Raw genomic sequence first — 7,635 nt, 5'->3', positions numbered from 1 at the left:
AAAGCACACCTACGAAACTTGCATTCCCTTTTACCAAAGGGTACTAGCTTTCACACATTCACTGTACAGAACCATACCCAATCTTTTCTCACGGGTATTCTAACTGATCATAGTAAAGAAAACTCTTTAACCCCAAAACGCATATACATTACATATTTATATTTTTCATCAACAATTTTTTTCACTCTTTAGCCTTCTTTGTTTTTGAGCTCAAATATTTCTTTTCTTTTCCCTATGTCTCATATTATAAAATATCAAGCAAGGTGACTCCCTAACTAGTGGGGTCTTCCGGAGTGACAACAAGCCTATTGACCAAATAACCCAATCATAAGCATTGAAGGACATAAATAAAGTAGCTATATGCTAAAAAATGCAAAAGAATCAAGAAAAAATTTAAAATTAGCCCAAAATCATGCATACATTGTTATGAATCCTAAATAATATAAATACAAGTTATCTAAAGCTTATCACAGAAAATCATCATCACATTACATGTTGAACAATCAACATATCAATGTACTCAACTACAAAGTCCAAGCTCAGGTGCTCAAGAACTTGTCAGACATGCAAATCAACCACTCTCAACCTAAAATGATACGTTATCCCCAATGTATCCTAATGAAAGCTTAATAAAAATTAAATTAAAAATAAAGGAATAGAAAACTTCCCCTGTAATCGTTTTCGTGCAAGGTCTTTGAGGTGTGATGATAGGGCTCGCCGCGAAAATTGATATTATTTTTCTTTTACGATACGTTCCTACAAAAGAAAATAAAAAGCTAAGCAAGAAAGTAGTAAAGAAAGCCGTAAATTTGTCATATGGGTCCCTCCACAAAGGACAAATTTTTAACTTCAGTTGCTCAATGTTACTCATCCACCTTTCAATATACGAAGAAATTCTTGTATTTCTTTGGCCCCTTCTTACTTGAATTGATAACGAACTAAACGCTCATAAAAAAATTCTATCTTCGAAACGATGCCAGATAAGTTGAAATTTGATTGTATAATATTGCTGAAAAAGGGAAAAAGAAAGAATAAAAAAACACAAACGGCTCAATCAAGTCTAAAGAAATAAAATTTCTGTCTCATTCTCCTTCCTTCTATAAATTAATTTCTACGACTTTCTTCATCCCAAAGAAGCTTTCTCCCAATCACCACCTTCAACATTTCTTCTACCTCTGCATGTCTGAAAAGAATGAAATGAGCAAAGAAGAGTAAAATACGGTTTTAGTGCTAAAAACGTGTCTATCAAGGTGTGAAATTAATCTTGCTACATGTGTCAACCTCAACTTGTATCACTTGATTGACTTGTTATGTTATATTTAAAATGAAGTATATCAATTATATATGATCTATATTTGCTCAGTGTCAAGTATATCACTTCACTAATATACCTGATATTGTATATCGTCAATATGCTTAACTGACAAACTTAAAGTATATCAATAGTATAGGATTTTTTGGACTTTTACTTTTTTAAATCTACAAAAGAAGGAAAAAGAAAGTATAGACACACTTGCTAATTCGATATGTTTTCCAGCTATGCATGAAAACTACCATTTGAAACTACTTGAGGATAAGTTACATTCAAGATTTAATTCTCTTTTTCTTTCTTTGGGAATTACTTAAAATTAATGTTTTTTACTCATCTTTAATGATTAAAAATCATAAATAAACTATTCTAATTTATTATTTTATTGGGAGAATAAAGTATATATGAACTATCACACAAGAAATTGTTAATTTTTATCTCCATATAAAAGAATAAATTATTAAAGCTAATTAGAGAATAAAGATATAAGATGGTGTCTTGCAATATATAGCAAAATATGCATGTACAGGTTGGAGCTTAACTTTTGTTACAATTAACTTTGAATAGTCATATTCATTAGGTGGGAAATTTGAACAAACACTTTTTGTACCAACCATTTCTTCTCTGACAACCAATACATGCTCTCTTCCACTATTCCCTTTTACTTATAAATAGTTCTACATGCTATAAATTGAGACCATCACGACTTACATAATCAAGTCAACTCCATTTCACGATAAATAATTTATAATCTTGTACAAATTTATTTGATATGGTTGATTTCGAATCCAATGGCTACTCATCGATTTTCAACCTCTGCATTTCCTCTAATACTTAGTACTTTTATGTTGACGAGCTTTGATTTTTTGATCATGACAGTGAGCGCAAGACATCTCTTGGAGACACCATTACCTAAGGTAGATGGAGTGCTTTCAAAGCCAAAAATACCCAATTTGCCAAAGCCTGAGCTTCTTTCACTACCGAAGGTTGAGTTACCTTCATTCTCTCGCCTTATACTGGAAAAGCCTAATATTCCTGAACTCCCAAAGATGTCTGAATTGCCAAAAGTACCTAACCTCGATTTCTCCAACTTTCCTAAAGTTCAAAAAATGCCTAAATTTGGTTTTTCCAATCTATCTAAAGTTTCAAATCTCCCAAAAATTGAGTTCCCAAAATTACAACCGAAAGTGATTAAACCTAAGGTTCCTAAATTACCAGAACTTCCTAAGTTTCCTAAACTGAAATCCAATATCCAAAAACCAATTCTGCCTTAAAGGAATTGGTCTTTCTTTTCCTTTATCCCACCTCACATAACCACAACGAGAATATTTGATGTCTATCGTCTTTTATTTTCAATTTTAATAATTATAATTTCTAGTAAGTGTATGAGATATTGATATATGTTGTTTCTATTCTTGTCTTTGTGTTTTTATGGTTATAGGATGTTGTCTTTTAGACATAAAACATCATATTATGAATGAATATTTATTTTATCATTTATGTTCACACTACTAAATCTAACCAAAATAGATTAACTTCTTTATCACTATGTCTGATAAATTCAGCTAAAAGATCAAACTCGAGCCATTTAAAAGGATATATGTAATCGATTAGTTATCATAATATATATGTCAGACTCTTACTATAATTATTTTATTCTTTAATTATCTTTATGAAGAAATTGTTTCCTCTATTCAAGGATTAATGATATTTTTAAATATGATTTTAAACAAGGATTAAAATATTGATATCACTTTGTCATATTGTCATACTAGCCAAAATAAAACTAAGTTTACTATTCTAACGTGTGGAAAAAGTGATATTATGTCGAATTTCAAGAGAATCAATGTGATAAAATAGGGAGTGTTTTGATTGTGAGAATAATTCATAAAAATAAATTAATGAAAAATATAGAAAAATAATCAAATTTTACTAAGGGGCTCCTAAATTAAGGTGGTTTCGTTGAATTACAATTCTGATATTGAGCTTACCGAATAAAATCAATTATTATTACCAAATACTTAGTCTACTAATTCAGAATACCATGAATAAGTCTAACACCCCTATGTCAATTTATAATAACAAAGCTAGCATTACAACTAATTCTTGTACAGGATAATGTTCCATATTAACTTTGTAACAAATTAGAATAATGATGGATACAATACTAATGTTCCATATTAACTTTGTAACAAATTAGAAGAACGATAATACTAATTATGAGAGATAGATACAACAAATCAAGTTTTTTTCTTTTATCCTAAGTTCTATTGTACAATCTATGTAGACATAAAGCCATAAAAATATACATACAAGCTAATTGATCTTTTTCCACTAAAGATGATATATCTCGAAATTTTTATATATATAAACAATCAACTCAACTGAGATATCAATTTAATGATCAATGAAAGCTTATATAGAATGAAAGAAAGAATGCTTGGATAGACAACTGAAACTTAAATGCTTACCGCCTTATAATTGGACTGACCAATACTGGAATAAAAAACATGAAATCTAACTAGACACGTCTGGGTGAAATTCTATATGGTATCAAATATGAAAAGAGATGGTAAAAAAAATCATAAAGCTCTCAAGAAATCATACTAAAGATTCCCTAATTCATGTCATAAATTTGGAGATAAAAGAAGATGCTAGTGACAACATCTCAATGCTACCCTAATTTCATAAAATATTAAAACAATTCAAGTATGTGTCTAAATATGTCAAACACAAGACCGTCGAGAGATGCTATAAATAATATCTCGACGCAGACACCTTGAGTCTCTTGGCTCTTTAACGCCTACAACAATTTCTTAAAGTCAAACTATCAACCTTTTTATTGTAAAATAATAATTTTCCAAATCTATGACAAGACAAAAATCACAATGCTCTATATTAAAAGATAACATTTTATTTCACCCGGATCCCTTAAATATTAGATTTAAAACAAAATAGAAATTTCAAAACTAAATCTATGACAAGACAAAAATCACAATGCAAAATCTTGTCTCAATCAATTCCCGACTCATAAAGAAGCATCATGTCTCAATCTTGTCTCCACCATATATAATCATATCACATAGCCAAACACATGTATATTGTGCTCACACAATAAAATAAAGTAGAAACTTAAGTGTTGTGACAATCATGTCACACATACCATTAGTGTACAACACTTAAATAGCAAAATAGCTCATGAGTTGTGGCATGAGTTCACATAGAAGTATTATCACACAGATTGGTTCACATATATCACTGCAACTTGATGATATGATACAAAGTGACATAGACTTATCACATATATTGGGGGTACATATCCCATAGCCCAGGACTCGTATCATGCACATTTGCATTACACAGACTTGTGACATAGACCATCAATGTGCACTACATGTTTCAAAACATATATATACATACATATAAATATTGTAATTATTCAATCTATTGACATTAAGTCGAAAATCAATTATGCACCAAGCATAACACATAGAGCTAAATCCGTTGTCAAGAAACCCCTTCCATCAATTTTGAACCAATAACTAGCAAGCTAATCTCCATGCTTGCTTACGTAAATCACGCTTCAAACCTTAAACTCAATGTTCAAAATTTGTGCAAACATTGATTAAGACTCAAATCCAACAAACTCTAAAACATTTACCCAAAAGTCCTTCCAAAGCTTCAAAGCTCCAATGGTTATAGCTTCAATCAAAACATCATCCGTTCAGGTCTCTGACTTATAAAATATCAAGATTAACTTTAACTTCTAATATTAACATTCACCTAAGTGATGTACAAGTATCCGTTGACGTCTTTGACTTACAAAAGGAAAAAACTCACCTTTCAGTGTTTTATGCCGCATAAATCTTATCTCTAAGATGCACGTTTAAGTCATATTGGACAAGAAGTTAACTTTATCTTTGAGACTACTTCTTTCCTTGTTTAATAAATTCCATAACCACTTGCTCACTCAAGTAGTTAGGTATTTTTACTTAAGGCAATTGATCAGATGGATATAAGCAATAGATTAGGCATGCATTAAATAAGATGAACTTCAACTTATTCAAAATTTGTGAGACTTTTAGTTTATTCTTCCTAAGTCATTAAGAAATTAGTTGCTCATCATGGAGAGAAAAGAACACATGGATAAAATAGAGATGATTGAGATTAGAGTTTATATTAAGAATGAATATGCCGCGGTATCAATATGTTAATACAAATTTAATGAAAAGCGATACTTATACTAATACCAAAGATACTAATAATCCTGATCAAACAGACGAAGTTGCTTTGATACGGTATTTCCAAGCTTTTTCGAGAAATACGAGACATCTAAGTCATACAAGTAAAGGATATATTCATTGATAAGAAAAAGAAAAAATGTGAACGGGGACTCACGATCCCAATATCACAATTCCATTTTTGTCTAAATTACGGAGTAAGAGGGCTTCTAGATATGGTATTTCGTTAGTAATTCTTTCAGGTCCGTGGCTTGTCACATGAGTTTGAACTGTAGTTTTTACAATAAAGGTTTAAATGTCCATCAAAAGTAAGTAAGTAGATGCGAAACATATAAAATGTTGTTAATCCTGCGCAGCTTAGGTGGAAGGCGAAGAAGGCCCCCTTCCAGGGGGGCCCCAACTTCTTAACCGTCGTAGTTTCGATTCCTGCTAATAGTTTAACCCACTCTTTGTTGTTACTATGGGGTCCTGAAGCACAAGGAGATTTTAACAAAGGAATGATAGTTCAAGAAATGGAAGTGCTTAGTCGATGGCCATAATCTCTTGCTTCCTTTGGCTTCAATTGTTGACAATTTTCACTTGTGTAGGCAATGTAGAATGATGGAGTTCTGCCTCTAATAAGAGAAGAAGACCGAGCTTTCACTTAGAACTCCTTGAAGAGAAGAACGAGAGGTTAAAGACTATGAAGAATCAAGCAGAGAGTTCGGCAGAGCTTCGATCAATCTCTTGGTCTAACATTTTTAACATGTGAAATTTGGGCTATTTGTAGGCATCAAAAGGAAGTTCCTCAGCTTTTTTCTAATGATTATCCGACACCTTTGCATTTAATTCCATACCTTGCTATGTTCGTTATAGATTCATTGGTTCTACCGTGTCTGACTCAAATCAATATTCACTTGTGTAGGAAGGATAAATTTTTAATATCAGTTGTTCGACGTGACTTGTCCTCCTTTCGAGTTACGAAGAAATTCTCGTATTTCTTCTATCCTTCTTAGTTGAGTTAATAAAGAACTCAACACTCCCAAGAAACTCCATTTTCTTTCAGATAGGTCAAAATTGGGTTTTTTAATATTTCTGAAAAAAGGAAAAGAGAAAGAGTAATAATATCAGAGTATTTTGGAATTTTACCTATTAAACCTAAGTATTTGGAGTGTTTACAAAGTCAGAAATACCCGATTTATCAAAGCTTGAGCTTCCTTCACTATCGAAGGTTGAGTCTGCCTACATTGTCTCACCTTCAACCATTGGAAAAGCCTAATGTTCCTGAACTCCAAAAGTTGTATGAATTTCCAAAAATACCTAAACATGATTTCTCCAAATTTTCTAAAGTTCTAAGAATTCCTAAATTTAGTTTTTCCAATATGTCTAAACTTTCAAATCTCCCAAAACTTGAGCTCCTAAAATTAGGTGAATTACTGAACGTGTTTAATCCCATGGTTCCTAAATTACTAGAATTACCAAATGTGACGAAATCGAAACTTCCTAAATTTCTTAAATTGAAATCCGTCCTAAAACAAATTTTGCCTACCCTTCCAAGGAATTAGCCTTTCTCTTTCTTTATCCCACCCCACACAACCACAATGAGCATATTCGATATACTATAGTGGATTGACTATATTAATATATTTGATATACTATATTACCTAAGTGTATGAGATATTAATATATGTTGTTTCTATTATTGTCAGCGTGTTTTTATGGTTATAAGATGTTGTCTTTTAGACTTATAAGACATTATATTATGAGTTTATTTACCCTTTATGTTCACATAGCTAAATCTATTCAAAATTGATTGACTTCTTCTTCACTATATGTCTGATAAATTTAGTAACGACCCGACTTCTCAAAATATCTAACTGTGTCACTACTAACATGCATGTAATTTTGAAACACAAACTATCAACCTTTTTATTGTAAAATAATAATTTTCTAAATAATAGAACATTATTTTATTCGAGATCTCTAAATCACCGAAAATAAATATATAAATAAATCATAAAACATTTAAACTTAAAATTCAAAGCTCAAATGTTTTCATTCAAACATTTGAAGTTTCATTAAAACATGATAATGAGCGGAACCATT

The 7,635-nt window shown here is 31.1% G+C and overlaps 1 pseudogene; it reads left to right on the top strand.

Moving 5' to 3' along the window:
* Positions 1-2,100: 2,100 nt before the first annotated feature.
* Positions 2,101-7,154, top strand: LOC150036074 (uncharacterized; annotated as a pseudogene).
* The last annotated feature ends 481 nt before the right edge of the window (positions 7,155-7,635 follow it).

The sequence above is a fragment of the Benincasa hispida genome, chromosome 5 (genome assembly GCF_027475165.1).
Source record: "Benincasa hispida cultivar pf3 chromosome 5, pf3_genome.v1.1, whole genome shotgun sequence".
Classification (NCBI taxonomy): Eukaryota; Viridiplantae; Streptophyta; class Magnoliopsida; order Cucurbitales; family Cucurbitaceae; genus Benincasa; species Benincasa hispida.
This window is presented reverse-complemented; position numbering and strand designations above follow the sequence as displayed.